The 22,073-nt window shown below is 42.7% G+C and overlaps 1 pseudogene; it reads right to left on the reverse strand.

The window, feature by feature from the left end:
• Nucleotides 1–397: 397 nt before the first annotated feature.
• LOC120454051 lies at nt 398–988 on the reverse strand (annotated as a pseudogene).
• Between the last annotated feature and the right edge of the window lie 21,085 nt (nt 989–22,073).

Genomic DNA, 22,073 nt, shown 5'->3' on the forward strand with positions numbered 1-22,073 from the left:
TTCTTCATCGTCCTTGTCGTCCTTTTTTTCACTTGGCTGCTGCCACTTACTCTGCAGTCCAATAAGACGAGGCCAAGGCAAGGAGGCGAGCGACAGAGACGCAGATAGAAACTAGTTGGAAAAATAGATGAGAGGTGGAGAAAGGGTCCTGGAAATGGCAGGACGTGCACTTAAAAGTATAAAAGGCAGCAAAAGAAAATTATCAAACGAAAACAAATATTAATGCCAGTTAAGGGGAAGGAGATGGGGAAAGGGGAAAGGCAAATGCAAATGACAGCTGGTGGAATGAGTGCGAGAAGAAGTGGAAGTAGCAGAAAAAGGACCCAGTGACAAAATGGCACTTTGAGGGCACGTAACGATGGTTGAAAAGGATATGAAAGAATTTTCGCAAACGTAGTTAGTTCGGCTGGGCGGTTGGGTTGTTGCGAAGTTGGGCAGTTAAGGTGGTTGGTTCAACAGCCGCTTGTCTGATTCTCCAAAGGACCAAGCCCCCAAGGACCGAGAATCAAGGACCAAGCGCCCGGCACCGGACTGCATTCATTTGTAAATATTGTAGCCTGCAGGATACGTATGCAAATAACATTAAGAGCATCGCATAGAAAAATGTAATTTCACTTGATTTGCTCAAAAATGCAAACAGAAGAGGCGAGGAAGCACACACACATACACACACACCCACACACATAGGAACCAAACACACACCGACACGAAGGACACGTACACGGGCAGACAGATAACGGGCCATAACATGGTAGAAAGTTAAACGAAGATAAGAGCGAGAAGAAAGGAAGGAAGGAAGCAGCGGCAACAGGAAAAAGTCAGCTCCTGACAGGATATGAAGCGAAGGACGAGGGGCCACCCCAGCTGGAAGGCATTCGAGGACATCGAGGAAGTAGGCAGTTACTTCGATATGACGACTGGAGCGGGCAGTAAACCACTCGAGGGGAAGAGAGCAAATGGAAATCGGTAGGGTGATACATGCGGTCATCTCAACAAGTTTTAAGTCTTTAGCAATAAGCAAAGAATCTGTCAAAAAACCGGAATCACATGGAACTACAAACATAAATAAGAAAGTCAAGGTACTTGGTCACTTAATATTAACCCTATTGAATTACATGAAAAGGAAAATATACATTTTAAAACACAAGGCATTCTTTGAATACCATAGACTGATTTATTTATAAACTTATCAAAACAAGGGCTTTAATGTAATTGGAGTGCTTATTTATTTATATCCCGCGTCATCCGCCAGTTTCTTTATATTTTCATGTTTGGTTTCCTGAGATACCCTTTTGCAGTAACAGCCTACTTTCAGTATTCTGAGCCAGTATCCTTCTGGTCCCCATTCCCCTCGAAGTCTGGCCTGGTGTCTGGCGAAGCTAGCAACTCAATCGTGGCTGCTGCTATACGGGTGTCCTGCTCCTCCCGCTTCTTCGCTGCCTGCGTGTCTATGGAAATATCTTATGGCTGACATCTACGAACATCGTCGGGCAACAATGGCATATTCACTGGAAAAAAAGAGTTGAATTTAGTTGACAGCATACTGTAACGATTTGAAATGAAAAGGATCGATATAATCAATCAAAAAATCTGCGCCATCACATATTCTTTAAATTACGTTTATTTAAATGATATTAGGACTATACAAATTAAAGTTAAACCATTTAACAGATATTTGTTTATTGTTATCTTGCTTATGTCTATGTTTTCTTTTCAGTGCAGCTGCACACACTTACAGTTGGGCGAGCACACCGACACAGAGGCAGACAGTCGGCCTTTGGCTTACATTTTAAGTGTCTGAGGCCTCAATTGCTTTACTGGCTTTTCGACTGCCCAGAGAAACGATGGCGATGGCGATGATGATGACGACGACGATGATGGGCTAAAGTCTGGGGAGTATGGACGGGGATGACTGGCTGGGTTATGCAACCAAGGCGGTGAGTCAATGGACTCCAATTCGTTCACGTTTCACTTTGCCTTGGCCCGCCGGTCGTCCCTTGGTCCTTTTGTTGCACATTTTATCAGCGCTTTAACGTTCAATTCAATATAATGACTCCCCTATGCATAAAACGCCCGATGCACGAGGATTGAGGATGACGGTACGAGGAGGTCCTGGCAAGTGGAACGTCTGTGTGAACGAGCACATACTTTTTATGGCGCCACCGAGGGCAGGCGAGGATGTGAAGCGGGACTGGGGTTCCTGAAGCCGTCGACTTAAGGGGAAGATTTTAATTTGCATTCGTTTGCAGGGCTTGCAGGATGTTGTTGCTCCTGGATGCCTGCCTGCCAGCCTATATTTAATCGTTTTTGCAATTTCTCGTGATTTTCCCCTGCAGTTTTGCTCCGTGTTTGGGGTCTTCGTCCTCGGCGAACCTATGCTTGGGTCCGGCAAATTGTTAAGTCGCCCATAAATTTGACTTGTTCTTGCAGTTTGGGGCTTTATGGGGCACCCACTGAGGCTATTTGCATAATGGTTTATAGAAAAGACAAAGCCGGGGCTTGGGATCTGGGGCCCAGGTTTTGGGTTGCCGAGTCCTCGGGTTCTGGACAAAGAACACGGCACAATGCCATCCAATGCCATCCAATGCCCGGGTTGATTTTTCTCGGTTGTGTTGTGGTCTATATCGCCCACTCCGTGCCCGTGCACCGTTTCGTTTTCTAAAACCGGAAAACGAGTGGCTTTAAGGGCTCGTCTCCTTTGTACGGGCATCCTTGGCTCGAAGTTAAAACCATCAACCACTTAAAATAAATTAAGGCGACGCCATTTTCCTTTCGCCCCGAGAGCATTCAGCAAACAACCCCGAGCTGAGGACCAACGAGCAGGGACCAGGACTTGCAGGATACACAGACACAGGCACAGACACTGGCACACATGCGGACACACATCCCTGCACTCCCCCCAAGATGATGGTCTCCATGCGCCGTGTTGGCCATTACTTTTTCCAGCTTTTTCATTTATTTTTATATTTCTCCGTATATATGTATGTATAGAAACCCGAAGGGATCCTTTTTGCTATTAGTTTAGCAAGAGCTGCAGGGTTGGTTGTGGGCCCTGTCAAGTACAGTTTCGTATTCTTCTGCTTAAGCATAACGAATGTCCTCGCCGGGGACCACTGCCACTACGACTCCCACACATCCATACCCATACCCATACCCATAGTCATACCCGTTGCCATTCCCATTCCGGCTGCCACTTTTGGCCAACATAGTTGGTCGGACAATTCCCTGGGAGAGAAACGTCCTGGGCAAAAGTAATTTTTTACTGTTAGTTAAATAAATGCGAATGCGAAGCAGCTGCAGCAGCTGGCACCGCAGGACCCAGGATCCAGGATTCAGGACCCAGGACTCAGCATCCATGGCCCAGGACGAGGGCGTTAAAAGTTTCCACCATTTACTTGTGCCGCATCCTGTTCGTCCTGCCAGCCTTGTTTCACTTGTTTTTTTTTTGTGTTTGCTGTGTTTTGCTGGCATTTCTTTGGGGACCAGGACGTAGAGCATTGCCTTGTCTCGCTGGCTGAAAGACGTGCCAGGACCTCATCTCTGCCTCGCTCGCTCCCACTCAGTGGCTCCTGCCGGACTGCCTGGCTGGCAAGATAAAAAATTAGTTTGGCGAACAAGATGAATGCCTTTTGCTGATTAAAATTGCGCAGCCAGCGAACCGAAGGGCGGAAAAGCGGAAAAGGCAAAGAAAAACAAGGACAGCTCTTAATGAAATAATATGCCAAAGAAGTTTAAATTATATGCATACAAATGCTGGTTCTTTTTCAAGCTTAAAATCGTTTATTATAATATTCCAATATTGATATAGAAATGTATGTTTTGATCAGCTTTCCGTGCCATTCATGATTGCCCAGATACATCCGCTGTACACCATTGTCCTGAAACGAATTAGAAACCGAAAATACGTTAGAGAGATGCCAGCAAACATTTGCGATTCGACAATGGAGCAACAATTAGAGTAATATTCAAATCGTAAATCATAAATGAAATGATGCTGCGATGGTCGGTGGGTGGAACTGAAGGGCTGACCCCGTCTGGCCAATTATTTGGGCAATTGCGAACAATAATTTCCACGCAGGACACCTGATGGCCACCGCAGTGGGTCACTGTGGGTGAAAGGCCGGGTGGTGCGAATTAGTCGCGTGGCGAGGGCAACAGTTGAACGGTCAATTTTGATTTGCCATAAATAAAGCTTAATTGAATTATTGAACGGAAAGCCGAAAAGAGCGCGAGCGGCACTCATCTGTTGCTTCTGACCCCCGTGATTCTGCACTGGATTCGCTGGTTTCGCTGGTCGGTTGGGCTGCTCCATTTAAATATGAATTAAACCAATTTCGAGTCGATTAATGTCGACGGCTCTCCGCGTTCGATTTCGCCTTTCTCTCTCTTTCGCGAGTGCACAATTTGCATTTGCTTTTTTTTTGGCTGCAATTATATTTATTTTTCGGGGTTCCCCAACCTTTCCCTCATTTCGGCTCGATGCCACTGCATTTTTTATCCGTTTTTTCTGATTTATTTTTGGCTTTCTTCTTTTTGGTTTTTTTGATTTTTTTGGCTACCCGGCACTTTCGATTTCGCTGCCGCATCGGCACCCGGCGCCCAGATTCAGTGTTTCGGATGCGTATGCCGGGACAGAGTCCGGTGATTCGGGGCTCCGGGAATCCGGGACAGTCCGGCTTATTAATGCGTGCATTGATGGAACACGCACACACCCATCCAGCTGACCCACACACACGGACACATGCGTAATGCAGGCGGTTCCACTTTGTTTTTTATTATTTCTTTTTACGTCCGTCGTGTTTGCGCTTTATGTGTTTTTTTTTTGGTTTTTTTTTTTTGGGAAAAACCCAAATAAAAATTGCATATTATGTAAAGAGCGGCGGCGCCGGACGCTGCTCATGTTGTGGCAATGCTACTGCTGTTGTTGTTATTGTTGCTGGTGGTGGGGCGCGCCCAAAAAAAAGTGTACAAAAATAATTCTGGGTGAAGGACGAGGACACTGGCCAGCCGGCGGGTGCATCCTCCTCCACTGCTGCTCCGCATACGGGGCGTATGTGCGATGCTCGCTCATTTTTCTCGCTTTTCCTCATTCCCATTGTATGCTGAGCGTTGGCTGATGGGTGGGTCACTTTCGGATGGTGCAGCCGGAGTAACCGGAGTCCGGCGTTTCCGCATGCATCATCACAGCTGGCAGACGAGCGGCAGACACCGGGCCACTTCCCCGCACGGTGTCCCAGCACTTTCCACTTTCCTCTCATTAAGTGCAATAAACTGTGGACGGGAAAACAGAAATTAACTCCCGCGCCCAAGGAGCCAATTGGCATGGCAATTGTTTGCGCAAATCGGTTAATAAATTCCTGGATATATCGGGGAATCTGGATTTATTTAATCAGCATTTAAGTATTTAACGTCATGAATTGATACAACTTAGTTATATAGTTAGATGTTAATCGGTGCTTAACAGTTAGCATGCAGACTTTTTCCTCGAAAAATTGGAAAGGGATGCTATAAAGTGACTCTTTAAAAAAAAACATTATCACCCTTAATTGATGACATAAATAAAAACGTATAATGCAAAATCAGTCTTTATTTAACTACACGAATAATTTAATTCAATTAAATGAAAACGGGTAAACGCCAAATCGAAAACGTCAAAGCTCAATGAGTTTTTTTCAACCTTTCATGGAAACTAAAAGTAAACTAAAAATTAATTTAATATTTAACTTTATATTTAGTATGGAATGAGCATTAAGTTACACACCATCCTGACCAATAAACTGGAAACTTAATTGGAAAAAGGATGAAGGACCCTTCATATAAAAGTCATTTCTCTCTTCGAATTTCTCACAGCATACTTTTCGGCTGGCGACGCTTTTTATGTAGCTTTTTTGGCGAATTCGCCCCGGCGAAAGTATCTGTGTGTGTGTGTGGGCTGCAGCAGTATGCATTTCGGAGTGAGAGTGTATGTGTGTTAATGCGGCTCATACACGTAATTGGCATTAAATTAAACGCTAGCCCCCCAAGCCGCCCCCCATTTTCCGTCTGGTGTGAAAAAAATGAATGACCCGCCACAGTCTGGCATTCGTCTCTTCTCTCCAGGACATTTTTAGTTTATTCTTTTTTCGGCTGGCACTCACACAGATCCGCATGCATACATACATACATACATATACACACATGCACGTACATATAAGTATGTTCGTATGGAAGGCTGTTGCATCTGCTGCTTATGATAATTGCCGGTTGCACTGCGTTTTCTGGCTCTCCGGCACGTGTCTCTTCTTCAACCACCCATTCTACCCACTCGGTGGGTTTCTCTTTTTTCGGCTGTTTGTTTTTCGCATATGTGTGTGCAGGATTTTTTATCCTTTTTTTGGCCGTTCATTGACATTGTCAATGTCATTGTTGCCATTTGAGTTGTCGTCGTTTTTCCCTCATTTGCTTTTTTCCCCATTTTTTCATTTGTATTTTTATTTTATATCCGCATTCTTTGCAGCGCATTTTTATTTTTATTTTATTTAATTGCAATTTGTTTTTTGTTGGCGCGTGCCACTTTTGCAGCGGCGCATTTTAAGTTCTCTTTTTTTTTTGACACTTTTATGATGTTTACATTATGACGTCACGGGCGGGAAATGTTTGAGCGTGTGTGTGTATATGGAGTGTCCCAATGTTTTCGTTGTATCCTTTTTGGCTGAAAACTGATGGCAGGCCGAAAATCAGCTGTTTGCAGTTTAATTGACGGTTAATCGATGATTACTGCATACATTTCATCAGATGGATTTTGGGGAGAGTGTAAATTCATTTTGGGGCAATATTTGGATTGCGCACAGACTGGAGCAATCTTGAATTAGATTTAGCTCTTAATAATGCAATAATTGTTGAAATATGTTATACAAATTCTAATTAACATTAGATTTGAAAAGTATATTGTAAGGGAGACTGTAGAGTCATTTTGAAAGCCTGATTTCCCTGCTCTCAAATATTTTTTTTAAACAAAGCTAGTACTTTTTGTGTAGTACAAATTAAGGATAATTTATAAATTTAAGGAGCGCGAATTTTAAGTCATGTTGAAATGCATACAACTGACGAACTTTGCTTTACAAATTCAAAGCTTTTCAATTTAAATGAAACGAAAACTTTAGTTAATTGTGAAACTTAAGATTACATATTATCTCTGAATTTAGTAGGCTCTTAATTAAATTTAAATGATTGCGAGGCAAAAAAATGAACTAAAGTGTCAGGTGCATACACACATTTGACGTTTGAGTGAAAATGGTAGAAATTTAAGCAGGTGGATGTGCAAAATTCCCAGGACTGTGTGCGGCCCCTGAAACAAAAGCAACAAATTTCCATCACACTTCAAAAATGTTGAATTTCATTTTTCATTTTAATGAATTTGTGTTGTTGCCGCTCTGATGTTGTTGACGTTGCTTGTTGTTGCTGCTTCAGGTTGCCGCTGGGCGGCCGCACACGCAAATTACCTTATTTAGTGCACACACATCGCCGCATATAATATAATTTACTGTACATAGACCTTTTTTTCACACATATACACACATACTCGTTATACATGCCATATCGCCATGTTGCTGTATGTGTGTGTGTGTGTGTCCTTGTGAGTGTGCGGTTGTGCGTGTGTGGTGGGCTTACATTACCGATGTGGATGTGTCTTTTGTTGTTGCAGTACATAATTTACTCAACTGGTTTTTGGGTTGGCGCTTTTTTCCTCTGTGGCTATCTGTCCCAGTCCCATTGGCATCCCAGGATCAGGATCTCGACCAGGCACACTTCCCCCCTCTCCCCAGCTGAAGTGCTTCCCTCTAACCTTTATCGTCCTGGCTATTCGCTGGCTATTCGCCAGCTTGCATGTGTGTGGGTGCGTGTGTGTGCGTGCCTGTGCGTTTGGGGCCATTTTTCGGGATATCTATTGGAACCGGGCGTACACTACATTTTGAAGTTGATGTCACTTCGCTGGAAGGTATTTCTCACTGAATTTATGGACTTTAGATAAGGAGAATACGCTAAATTGATAAGGAAATAACATAAGACGCAAATGCACTATTAAATATCGGAAAATATTAAGACTCACAAAACATTCAAATTCTTTAAGCTTTCAAGCATATTTCCCTATACATAAACTCAGAGTTCGAATTTCTCGGCTTTCTATGTTATTTAAATAGGTATTAAACAAGCTTCTTATTGTTCCAATTATTTTTAATACGGATCTTGCTAAAATTTACAAAGAAAACCTTTTTAAGTGAATTATAAATGGATGGTTTGCAAGCAACCTTGTGAACCACATGGTCTGCTAGATCCAATTAAAAATTAATATGAACAAGAACAATGTTTGGAATAATGGCGTCTTAATTGGAGTTACTCCAGTGTTTTATTAATTAAAGAATACGAAACGAGCTGTACGCTTATTTGATTTAGCCTCCTCTTTCTGTAGGACTTTCCCGATTCGTTTTGGCTGTCAGTTTGAAGCTTTTCCCCCAACTTTTTGCCTGTCGGCTTAAACTAAAAATGGTAAAATTTTAAATTAAGGACGAGCGCACGCACACAGCTGCAGCTGGAGCAGATCTGATGGGTGTGTGTTAGTGTGCGTGTGTAAGTGTGTGTGTGTGTGTGTGGGGGCTTTGCGGGCATTTTATGTAATGTCGTCTGTAATTTGACGTTGGCGTACGCAGCCTGCATTTAAAATGAAAATATATATATGGCCATACGCTCTGATAAATGTGCAAAGAGATGGGTAATCCGTGCGTGTGCCAAAGCTCCAACTTTTGTGTTTAAGTATCTGATGGATAGGAAATGGCAATCCTGCGCAAAAAGTACTATTAATCAAAGGCCTCGAAAATGTTCGAAGGGTATTGTTTAGCCCTAAATCCCCAACAATAAGCTGCAGCTGCTTTCGAGGATTCGCGGTTTCTATTATTCACGGCAAAAATAATTGCAACTCCCAGCTGCTTTTTCGTCAAATACACCCAACCCTTGTGGCGAACAGCAAAAAGGGGTGGAATGGGCTGCAAAGTCTAAACAAACCCTTAAGCTACCGAAAAAAGGGGGTAAGTTCGCCGGTCGGCCATTTTGGATTCGCAGCCCACAGCATAAAGATGCAAAAAGGTAAAACCTCAGTTTTCACTTTAAATTCAATTCAATTTCGCTTCGCGGAACAGAAAATAAAAAACGTTACAGCCATTGTGTGCAGATGCAAACGATTAAATTGGCAACAGAAAGAAATCACTTTTGCCGCGCTTTTTGCAGCTGCGAAATATCTGTTAGATACAGATACAAGTGAAACTGAATATGCGCCATCTTCGTCTTTAATTCCTCGCAATCCTTTATTATTTGAACAGCCAGCTCTTAAGATTGTCGGGCACCCCACGTAATTATAAGTTATTTGCCGAGCAATTTTTTATTGCGTTTTCCACTTCTCGATTCATGGGGTATTATTCCACGTCTGTTATCTCTTGAGGTGGAGCCGATTACCTGATGAAGCTGCCGCGATAATGATGACAATGTGAGCCGGCACAAACAAGGAAAACTTATTAATGTAATTAATTAAAACAAACAGCTTCAATTGAAACGCGACAGTTCGTACGACGGCAGGGGGCGTGGCCGTGGAAGTGGGCTGTGGGGTTGGGCGGTCGGCAATTAAAGGAGTATTTGGCTGCCCTTGTCCTGCGTCTGCAGGCGACACACATCAAAAGCAGAGGAAAAACGCACACTCCCACAGATATCCTTGCTGGCAAGGGATGTGCGCAGTGTTGCCAGGTTCAAACACATTTTTGTACTAATAATAAACATATGGTTTGTACGAAATAAAGTCTTATAACTGCCAATTACATTTTAAAAAATTCAGCTTCATTTTCTGCATATTTTTTAGATAAAATTCAATTAGCAATGAGTTTTTGGGCATTTCTTAGATCAAGTTTTCAGTTTCAATGTCAAAGTTGCTTTGATTTAAATGCCCCATAATAAACGCACATATTTCAGGTATATTTCTTAGTTTTCCAAAGACTAAGGTCATAAAATGTGTCTGAAAAAGAGTGCGAAAAACAACTGAAGCGAAAAACAGATAGGTTAAATGTGTTTTGCCATTAAAAACGCCCCAAAAAGCTGGATTTGACGTGAAAAGTGCTGAAATGGCAGCACGGGATGTGGGTGAGTGGCTGGCTAGGATGCTTGCTCTTCACACCACGCGCTCGAAATTTAAATCATAAATCATGAGCTTTTCCTCCACGGCATTTTTCATGTTTTTGTTTTCCACCTCCCATCTCCCATCTCCCAACGCCCACACCTCCTTTCTCAAACCACTCGCGATTTTCGCTCAGTGTTTTCTGTTGTCTCTCTCTCGCTCGCTCGCTCTTTCGAGCGCTGCGTTTTGTTTTTCGCATTTTTCTTTGGCCAACGGACTCTGGGGCGCTTTTTAGTACGCATAAAAAGAGAAAAAAGAGCCGCCATTTTGTTTTTTCCACTTATTTTCTCATTTTCGCTCGTTTCACTCACATATAGAAAATAAAATGCCGCAACATACAAAGGCAGTGGCAGTGGCAGCAGCAGCAGCAGCAACAACAATCATCCAAATTGCAGCATACAGAAAATGCGATGCTCCCCTTGGCTCATTTATTTTTCAAAAACCACCCACCCACTGACACCACCCCCCCTCGACCAACCGACCTTAAGCTCTATTTGGGTATTAAGGGTTTTCGCTTGGGTCCTTCGCCAAAAGGGTTTTGAACTGCCTGCCTGCTCCTTGTTTATCTGTTTATATGCCGTATTTTTTATTTTTCGCTTTTTTTGGGGAATCGCTCAAAGACCCTAAATTATTCACGCTGCCCTGTCTACCAGTTTTCCCCTCTTCCTGGGTTTGGTTGGGGGTCCTGTGTCGCGCAGAGGGAGGAAGTCCTGACATGGAAAATTTCGTAATTCAAAATTAACATTTAAGGATGACTTGGAGTTGGCCGCCAGTCCGCTCGCCATTTCCCTTGACGCTTTCTCCTCTGCCGCACGGCGAAAAGGATGCGAAATGTGTACACAAAATTAACGAAAAAAGAGAAAAAGCAGCGTGCACAACAAAAAAGGATAAAAACAGTACAGTTGCGACAAAATGCGAATTTTACTTTGCGTTCGTGGCGAATTTACGCATTTTGAGGATGTTTGCTCAGGCTTCTCGCCATCGCCCTCTAATTAAGTTTGGGAAAATGCTGTTTCTATGTGGGAAAAATGGAATTGATGTCAAGGAGTCCAAGGTTAAATTGCTTGTCAAGTTGGATCTATTTGCAGAATCTTGTTTCTCGGTTTTGGTGTCTAGATGTTTTTGTCTTCACTTTATAACAAAAAATGGGCAAACTTTTTTATATGACTAGTAACCAGCAAATAGTAATATTGCTATAAATTGTTCCTAAATACTTATTGCGTTCAAAAAATATTTACTGCCACATATAGTGCGTCTTTTTTTGTAACAATTTGTTTATTTCTTTTGAATAATTTCAAGTTCAACTTTGAACATTTTTACAAATTAGGTGCTACTTATGCACACAATCGTATATTTTGCTGAACAAACTTCCGGATCCTATTAAATTTTGGGTAGCTAGTTGTAACAACATATATATATAAAATTTTATAATAAAAAGGTTTTCATTATAAAGGCTATTGACTTTGGGCAAGATAAGCCTTAAGCATTTAATTTTAATATTTCATTTGCCTCGCTTAACTGCTGTAACCGATACATTTACATTTCAACTTTAATTTAAATTCACGCTCATTTCCATTGAATAGTAAAGTATCTTGATTAATGAAGGCCTTAAGTGCTTAAATTAAATCAATTAAATTATACATTTTTATTATTCACGTTGATATATCAAAATATTTAACAATAAATAAAGGAATTGGTTGATAAAATTCATTTTATATCCTTGACGTTTCTTTCTCATTTTTCTTTTCTCTTTTCGAGATGCTTCTGCATCTTTGCCTTCCTTGTGGCCAGGATGCAAACAATTTACGCAATCTGCCATTGCACTTTCTTTGCCCCACCACCCACTAAACGGAAATCGAGCGCAAAAGAGAGAGCGAGTCCTGTGAGCGAGTGAGAGAGCCAGTTAGCCAGCCGAAGGATTTCTCTCTCGCCGAGTGACTGAAGAAGCAGAGGAGTTTGAATAAAATAAAATCAAATAATATGCACGGCACAAGAAAAGCATGGATGCCTTGCCATTCCAGCTACACAGCCTCCCAGCCTGCCACCCCCTTCGTCCCGAAAAAGCTCCCCCACTCCACCAACCCCCCCGGAAGTTTCTTTCCCACACACAAGCAAACACAAACACGCACAAGCGCTTGCATACACTCTCACAAAGCGTTCGGCTTCGTATAGAAAAACGTGGCAAAAAGTCGAAGCCACCCACCTGACGCCCCCAGTTTTTGCTTTTTTCGCTGGGGAAATTTTTTGTCTTTTTTTAAGCTCCACCTACTTGCTGCTCTGCCATTGGCTGCTGCTTCGCAGTCGACTGCGAAAAGCAGAAAAAGCAGGAAAAACCAGGCAGCAGCCGCAGCTGCAGCATCGGCAGCAGAAAACAACAAAAACTGGCTAAAAGGGGGAAAAAAGGCTAACTCGGCACACACAAAAACCCCAAGCACACACACACACCCACACAAACACACACACATCTGCACCACTGACGCCTTTGATTCTGTGTTGTTTGCTTTTTCACATTTTATTTTTAACATTTATATTTTGCGTGCGTGTTCTATGAACAGGCTTCAAAAGGAGCAGAGCGGGGGGTGGTGACGGGCGGTGCACACAAAAACACACACAAGCTCGTTGAGGGATATATACTATAGTTAACAGCATTATGAAAAATGAAAACGATTTCCCTTTGCTGCGCTTTTCCTTCAGCCGAGTAGACGCGTCTGTGGTACGTCTTCTCAATATTTCCCCACCCACAATGCACCGAAGAAAAATGTTCCAACTTAGAATAGGATATCTATCCATAATTGCCGTGTTATAAAAAATCCCAATGTTAGTTAAAGATACGAAATATATTTGGCAAGATGACTTTACTTATGTTGTAAAATGCTTTGAAATGGAAAAACACGTAACACTGTTTGACTCTTTACTTTTGGAGAACTTAAATATAAATGAAATACGGCATTCAAAGTAATTCATTCAGTAATTAAATTGTCGTATACCCAATTAAGAGCTACTGATTTCAAGTGAAATGTATGGAGCCTAAAAACCCATAAGACATATCTTTTCTCTGCGTGCACTTTGGGCCCTATTCCTTTTGCCATAGCCCAACTTTAGCCGCTTGGTCACGTTGCACTCGTATCCTGGCATCCAGCAACAATGCGTTCCTACGTCCGTTGAGCGGTGGGCAGTTGTTGAGTGTTTAGTAAGTGGTTTAGTAAACACATTTAGTTATTTGCCAAGCGGCGACCCGGCAAACTGGGAGGCCGTAAAAGGACATGGGGGCCACTAAGCAAACTAACTAAAGCAAGGCCTCCTGCACGCACCGAAGGACATCGAGTGGAGCACTTAATGACACTTAGTGATACTCAATTATCACTGCGGCTCCTTGCTCAATTACTTGGCAAGGCCTCTGTCTTTTCCTGTCCAAAAGAGAAATTAAAAAAGGACTCCTGCCAAGCTCTAATCCTTCAACCAACCATGTAAATGTAATCTGAAAGCTTGGCGAAACTTCCGCGCGATTCACTGGCTGCTGCAGTTTTGGGCCAACTTTTATTAGCTTTTCCGCTAATTGCTTCTAATTTAATTAAATTTAAAAACTTTTGCGCGCCTTTAGTTGGAAAATATAGTGTGCATGTGGATTTTTTGTGGGTACGGCACCTAGGGGATATGGTGGGTTTTTCTCTGTCTATGCTGAGCTGGCAAATGAGTTTGGGCGTGTGCGTCGCATAATAGTTTGCCTATAAATTTTATGCGTCTGCTTGCATTTTGCAGTAAAATATTTTATAATTAAATATTTGTTTAATTAGTGCGAGTGGCCGTCGCTGCAGACCATTTGGGTTTGCTGCTTTTTTGCGAAGGGTCTGGGGTTTTGTGACTGCGGTTCCCGAAAAACTGTTCATTTAATAAGTGGCCAGCATTACATACATTATTTTCCTGCTGCCCAACAGTGTTAGTTGGATACATTTAATATGGTTGGGGGTTGTAATGAATTTTCACTTGTATACGTTCGAATTGGCTGGCAAAGGAGTTTTGCCAAATTTATTCAATAAAATCATGTTTGACTGCAGAGAGTAATTTCTTACAAGATCATTTTTCCTGGAGCAATGTCAATTATTCTTTGAACATTGCTTGTGCAATATAAATTAGAAATTGTGTTTGCAGCTCAACAGAATTGAAGAGATGGAGGCAAGTAAATTAATTACACAATTTATCAATAGAAATGTGAAATATCAAACGCTTTTATAGGTTTAACTTTTAATTGTTTGTAAAGTCTTCTAGCAATAAGTAAAAAATTAAATATTCTGAGTCTATAAATTGTATTAGAGGTAAAGCCCAAGTTCTCTGCAAATATTGTTTGATTTGTTGTTAATAATATTGCTTCTGAGTTTTCAATATTCATTTACTGTGATTTATGAGTGCAGCTCATTAAGCCGACCACTGTGGCTATTCGTATTATTTTCGACTATTTGTAACTGTCGAATATTCCACGGAAAACAGCTCCTTAGCCCGGAGATGAGCATGGACTGGTGTAATTAATAAGCGTAAATCCTCCCGACATCGCTTCAGCTTTCAGCCATTTGTCAGCCATTGTCTGAACCCGGTAATATATCAGCCGGAGATGTGCAAAATACGCTAGAAACCATTTTTGGGGGCCAAAACAAATTGGCGAAAAGAGCGTACGAAATAGCGCTACAATAAGTAAAATTAATGAGCCAAAATGTAATTTTATAAATTGTAAAATGCTTCCGGCGTATCCTGTCTAAAATTTGTGAAACCAAAAAAGGCATGCGGCAGGCGAGGGAAAGTGACGAATTATGGATGCTGTATTTGGCAGAAGGAGCATAGCGGAGGAACACAACTGGTGAAAAGCAAGGGTGAAAGTGGATTTACTTTCGTCTACGTGACACGAGTCCTTGCCCCCCTTTTTGCGGTTGTTGCCGGCGACGATGATGATGAGCCCTGTCCAGCCAGGACCTTCTCCCCTTTCTCCTTTCCGCGCTTCCTCAAGCAGGAGACACGCAACGCGTGGAACGTCTGCGAGCAGATTAACGTTCACGTACCGAAATGGGGGACGGATGGAACAACCAACGCCACCCCACCACACCGGGATTCCCCTGGGTCCTGGCCACGTCCTTGCTGTCAGTGGCAGCAGGAGCAGCTCGAACATGGCGGCCATGATTTTCGAAATTAATTCAACTTGATTTTGCTTTCTTCCTTTTTGTTTTGATCCCTCACTTCGTTCGTCCTTCTGTTTGCATGTGGGGCGTAGGACTTTTTGCCACTGGGTGATGGGGGGTGGATGGTGTTTTTGGAGCGAATGGTCGTGAATGGCTGGGTGCTCGGGCACCGCAGACAAGAAATTAAAATTCATTTCAAAGGCCAAGCGGGGAGAAAAGGTTTTGCCTTTCACGAATATTCAAGGCGCAAGCCTAAAAGTATGCAAGGACCATGGAGACAACCAACCCCCATAAGGCAATGCCAAACAACAACCCTTCTTCGGGGCTGTTTGGTTTGGTTTGGTTGGGTTCGGTTCGGTTTTGTATTTTTGCTTTTCTGTTTTTCCACAATGGCTGCCATGTTTCCTTTTCCTTTTGCTGCAAGCCAAAAACTTTTCTATTGTTTTTCAACTGTCATGATGAACTTTTGCCTTTGTTGTCGCATACTTTTGGCAACAAATTTCCGTAACCCCATAACCCTCTTCACCCCATCCCCCATTCCACAACCTACAACTCGTATCGACTGCACATATTTTATTCTGCTCGACTTAATGCGGGGCGAATGTCATTTGTGCTTTGTTCTTGTTGCGTGTCTGCCAGCTGTCGTCTTTATGGCACAGATCCATTAATATTCCCTCCCAAAAGTGTGTGCCTCAGGTGCTGGCAGCCTTTGTGTCCCGATTTTTTGTGCGTTTTTCAGCCATTGTTTGAGACGCTGCCATAGGAACTTGTCCTGACAGCTCGCCTACCTGCGAGAATTGAGCCGTAAGCTGTTCAATTGCCGAGTCCAGTCGAGAGCGGAAATCTGTAACAAATCATGGCCTCTGCCTTGGCCCAAGGGCATGCCAAGCACAGCGTCTCCATTCTGATTTGTACACTGATCAAAAAAGATCAGTGTGAAGTGTTCTTACACAGTTCGAGATGGATCTTAGATAGACAATTTTTAAAGATATTTCTACAATACCACATACTATCATACATACTATACTATTTTTTTCCTATTTCAATTTTCGTTTGACATTTAAAAAAGTTGAAAATATTTAATTATTATATTTTGGCAGAACTAAATGTAATTTCGTTTGGCTTCTAACTTCTGGCGAAGGAAATGTATCCCTTGATTCAAAAGCTTAAGCTAATTGACTTGCTTTTTAAAATTTTCTTTAAAAAATGTTTAGAATAACATTTCCTATTACTTTGAGTTTTATTTCTTTCTGTGTAAGTGGTTTCGAGTATGCGAAAATTGTTATGCCGTTTCATTTTATTTGCATGTCTCCCCATTTTATGTGCACAAGTTTTTAACCCTGGCGAGTCATAAAATTAAAACCAACGCCGGCTCTTAGGGTGCGACTGGTGGTCCTGGTTCAGTTCCTGATCCTGTGTCCCTGCTCCTGCCGGACTGCCTTTGAAAGCAGACCCACCTTGCCCCAGCCGGAGGCCATCTTGTGCTTCACCTGTCCAGCCGCCCACTTCCTGCCGTTGGGATGCCACCTTCCACTGCCCCATTCTGCAGCAGACTCTGAATGCAAGCCTAACGACCTGGCATTGTCGTTGATAAGGTCCAAAAATGCTTGTCTACCGATTTTTTTAAGCCGGCTCTTTGGTGAATATGGTTGGAAATGGTTAATGTTTATGCAGAGGAAGACTAGAAGGTTTGCGGATGGGGAGGATGTGCTCAGTTGGATTCATCCAGGCGAAAGTGCTTGGAATCCTGTTTAGAGCAAAGTGCAGAAATTTCAGGTCTACAGGTTTTTAAGTAAATATTCGGCTAAGCTTTAAGATAATCCTTCTAAATTTGACTGCTCTTTTCTGGCGTCGTTGTTGTTGTCCATAATCTGTTAAGTGGTGATTGTAAAATTACTCAGCTTATTATTAAAATCAAGTGGACCATTGTGTATGGAATTTTCCCTATTAAAAATCAAGAAGTAAATTTATGTTGGGTTTTTATAACATAAGAGGTTTTAAAATAAATCAATTTTAAAATATTCTTTTAATTAAAAAAAAAAACATTCTTTTGTTTATAAAAAGCGTGGCGTATTTCTCGAAATTGTAAGAAGATTTTTGAGCGAATTCACAAAATGGAACAGCCCGCTCATATTACCCAAAGTACTACCCTCCCTCAAGTCATATTCTAATTTGCATATTCAAGTTGAACAGGACGAAAGCTCAGGACAAAGCTTTCTGATTTGAAATTTTAGAAAGCGTTCCACCTACAACCCCTTTTTTTCCGAGAGATGCGAGCACTCAACTATAGATGGCGCTTCTAGTAACCTGGCATATTAGGGGTGAACTTATAATTCTAATTGATATTATGTATATATATGATATATGTATAGTTTAACCAACCTGTTAGGAAACATATTGATGCATCGATCCAGAGACTGCTACACCTCCTCATCATTGTTCGATTAGCTCAAATATTAAAAAGCGCAAATCAAAATTGGCAAAACTCAAAGCATTTTATTTAAAGTACGAATTGAATAATAATAATAAGCACAAGCATAACATTGATCAACTAAGAGCCAAACTACATACAAATATGGGATTACAGCTAGTAATACTAAAGCTTTTCTTATCGACTAGTTTGGTTAGTTAGTGGGCCTCTAGTTAAGCACAAGCTAAATGCAATTTTCTGGCCGGGTGTCCTTGCTGGGATCTGGAAAGATAAAAAGAGAGAGAATCGGTGAACAAGTTGAACATTTGGTTTCTGGGGACAAAAAAGCCACAGGAGACGACCCGGAATGGACATCTCCGCTTTCCTTTCAGAGGCGCCCCAACGCAAGAGTTTACAACAAATTAAACTTGCTTGTGGGCACTAAAGCAACGGCAACAACACTGGCAACATGGCAAAGTTTTCACTTCAGCGAAAAGTTTTAATAGAAAATTTTAGTTAATAGTTTTTAACTTTGGCGCTGCGGTGGATTTGATAAGGGACCTCCACCCAGCAGCACACAACACATGTAGAACTTTTTAGGAAACGACCGCAGCAACAAAGGAGGTGGCCCCATGGATGAAATGGTTCGGTTCTGGGTTTTGGGGGCTGGGATAATGGGGTACATAGCCAGCCCTCAGCTCCTGCTCGGATCTGCTGGCCAGCGTCTGTCTAATTAATTAAATTCGCTTTTGTGAGGACATCGCCTCGTCCAGCGAGTTCAGTCTAAGCAGCAAGATAAGCAAAAAGTTTCGGTTTCCTTGGGGTGGATAAGCTCAGTTGGACGATTTGAATTTGTGATAACTCTAGCGTGTTTGAAAGCTTTATATACAACCACTTTTTCCGGCAATAAAATAGTATATATGTATATTCTTAGCTAGACTTTACTTACAAAAAATATCTAACTACTCTCCACATTAATAGGTATCTTGTAGCCGATTCCCTGAAACTAGCTGCCCGCTTGCTAATTTCCTGTTTGCTGATAAATAATGCGCCGCACATACAAGGCAGGACATAGAAAGGAGTTAGAACAGCGCTGTCCATCCCCGCGTTATGTAACTTTAGAGCACCTAAAATATTAAAACACCCCTTGAAATCCCAATCCCCGGTTGGAAGGTCTGTTGGTGGCTTTCCTGAGTGACTGGAGGAGCGGCGGTACTGCAGATAAGGCGTAGCTGGAGCCCGCTGGCTTAGCCAGGATGCGCAGGACACGTTGGCAAAGAGCTTAAAATGTGGCCCTAAAATAACTTTGACTGACCTCCCACCCGCACACCCACACACACACACCCATACTCCCACACACACAATTGCCAACCCTCACGTACTCTCGCTGCTAGGATTTAGTATGCCACGCCCACTCCCCCATAAGCCATACCTCCCACATTTTAACTGCTTGGGGCATACATCAAAACTTTGGCTTACGCTTAGGATTTATTTATTTTCATATTTACCGAGGGCCAACACGGACGCACACGCGCCCCAAATGAGAGGGGGCATGGTGGCGTCGGGGCGGTCAAGAGGTGGCGCATTTTGGAGGGGCAGACAAGGATCTCAAGGATTTGCACCTTGTGTGGGGCACACTTCGAAAAATATCCCAGCTGCACTTGCTCCTAACTTTTTGGTTGTTACAGATGGAAATTATTTAGCTGCTTACATGATTCTCATCTCATGTTTTGTTTTTCGAATCTGTTCGCCTTGGCGTGGAATACATAATTTTTCACGGTGCACCTACATCTAATTTAGGTTTTGGCTACCTGGCGCCACTGGCCGTAAAAAGGAAGCTCGACCAAGGGGGCGTGGCAGGTGGCCTTTTTGTGTGTTTTAATGACTACGTGACCAGTTCCCAGGCGGCGTGTCCAGCGCTGCTTGGAGCGGCTTACGTGGCGTATGCGCGTTATCAGCTGGACGACATCTTTTCGGCAAGGACTCGCTCAGATTTTACGTACTCGAAGCTATTAAGAAATGACATTAAAAACCGAGCACTGCCCCCGGCCAGTCCCAAAACCCCTTCACTCGTTGCGTATTTAAATGCGCCATTTGCATATTTATTAGAAGGACTCGACGAGGGTTTTATTTGGTTGAGTATTTTTTATGTGCGCGAATCTCTTGGACAGTGCGTGGCTGGAAATTATTAAAATAAGACAGCGCTACGTAATTATTTTGCACCCTTCTCGCTGGGAACAACTGGGCATTTATGGAAGGCAAACAAAAGTTAATTTAGACGCTGCTTACATTTTACAAGCAATTTACCCGGCGGACAACTCCGAGGTCCTCACATTTCGCCCCCTCATCCTTGGCGGCCATTGATGTCGCCTTTTGCCTCAACCCATACCCACATTTGGTTTGGATGGCTTTGTGCCGCCGACTACGAGGACTTTTCATCCTTTTCACAAACAAATTTGCACTTCCACGCATTCATTAATTTGCTTATTAAGAGCCGAAAGTCTGGAAAGAGTGACGGTTTGTTCAATGTTTCCTTTCCCTATATGGATCTCACTCCTGTACAAATCCGCAAACCCATCTGTGCGTTGAGCTCTTGTCCAAATTTAAGCAAAGTGGAGCCAAACCAACTGAAAACTGAGAACTTATGCCAAGAGCCATAATAATTGCATATGACAGCCTTTCCTTTTGCTGACAAGAAGAACTTTCCCTCGGTTCCCATCCATTTCAACTCCGGACAAGTCGCACTATATATAATTTTATAGTCGGAACTGCTGTACTTGCGGTAGCTGCAGTTCTACATGTCAAATGCAAAAACGAAGATGTTCTCTAAAGGAATTTCTCTGGCTAATAGAGCAAACTCTATGCATAGATTACAGAACTATTGTTCTTAACCTTAGCTTAGTACCCTATGTGGAATCCCAGAGGATCAGGATAAGTGTTTTTGTTAAACTCAGATACAAGTTTTATCTTATAACAGAGTGAAATATAAATCCAGAATGCGTCTTACTTATATGCATGTATCTCTAAGTAAATGGAAGCCACCGCTGGGGCAGTTAAAACTAAAGTGCCAGAGAAACTTACGCAGAGTTAGAGGGCTGATGGAGATGGTTTGTGACGGGGGACAGCGAGCTGGAGAAAGGATAAAGGAGGAGATGGGCCAGGACAAGGCCAGTCGCAGGCATGCAGCAATTACAAAGCCAAGGGTTGTCTCTGGGAATGGGAATGGAACTGAATATCGGGGGTGTTGGGCAATGGACAGTGGAAATCGGTGGGTGGACACGTAGAAACTTGCAAATATAAAATTGCACAATTTAAAACGCAGACAAAAGAAGGAGTGGGCGCGGCGCTGCAAAGCGAACCGAGAATGGGGCGTGGCGGGGCACGTAGGAAGCCGTGCTACGTGGAAGGAACAAGCGGCAAAATGTCCTTGTGCGACTGGGTGTAATGGTGTCCTGTTCGCCATTTACATTTCACATTTCTAGTTTTCAGTTCAGTTGAGTCATTATTTTATTGCCAAGATACGAGCGGGGACTCTGCGTCGACTTCAGTCCACTCAGTCCACTCAATCCACCCAAACCCACACCCAATTCCACATTCACCCACGCCATTCCATACATGAGTTCCAGCAGGACGAGAAGGACGAAAGGACAGATGATGGGGCAGGAGTAACGTCTAGCACCAACAACACTTTTGCTTTTGCATTATTTCCAGAGTGTGGGGAGGGGCTGAAAGGGAGTTGCAACCACGGACGTTGTCTCGTCTCTTCTGTGGATGACTCCTTTCGTTTTCGTCCTTTTGGGACATTGCTACTTGCGCATATGTGTGTGTGTCAGTGTTATTAGATTGTTTCAGCTGAAATGTTATTAGAAAATTTTGAATTCAAATTCAAATGACTTCATACTTCCTGCCCATTTCCAATGGCATTTCGTCCTTTCTGCAAAGGACGTGCACTTCCTTTGTGCACTTGCATTAGTCTGCGTGTGCGTTCCTAGCTGCAACTGTGTGTGTTTTTGTGTGTGAGTGCGTTTACGTATCTGTCTGTGGCTCAGTCTCTTGCATAATAACATGGTTGCTGTGGATGCCTTCTCGTCCATTAAACCTAAAATGTTTGGAGTGCAATTTGGGTTCGTTGTGGCACGTTGGCGCACTTTTCGAGGGGAGTTTAGAGGTACGATGGCAAGGGCGAAATATCCACAAGTGTGGATTTCTGAACCACCTAGGGTACTTTGCTTTCTTAAAGCTTGAAAGAAAAACAAGGGGATGACAAGTTCTATTGAAAGTCAAAGGAAAATGCACTCTGCTG

Source organism: Drosophila santomea, chromosome 3R, assembly GCF_016746245.2.
Source record: "Drosophila santomea strain STO CAGO 1482 chromosome 3R, Prin_Dsan_1.1, whole genome shotgun sequence".
NCBI classification, from domain to species: domain Eukaryota; kingdom Metazoa; phylum Arthropoda; class Insecta; order Diptera; family Drosophilidae; genus Drosophila; species Drosophila santomea.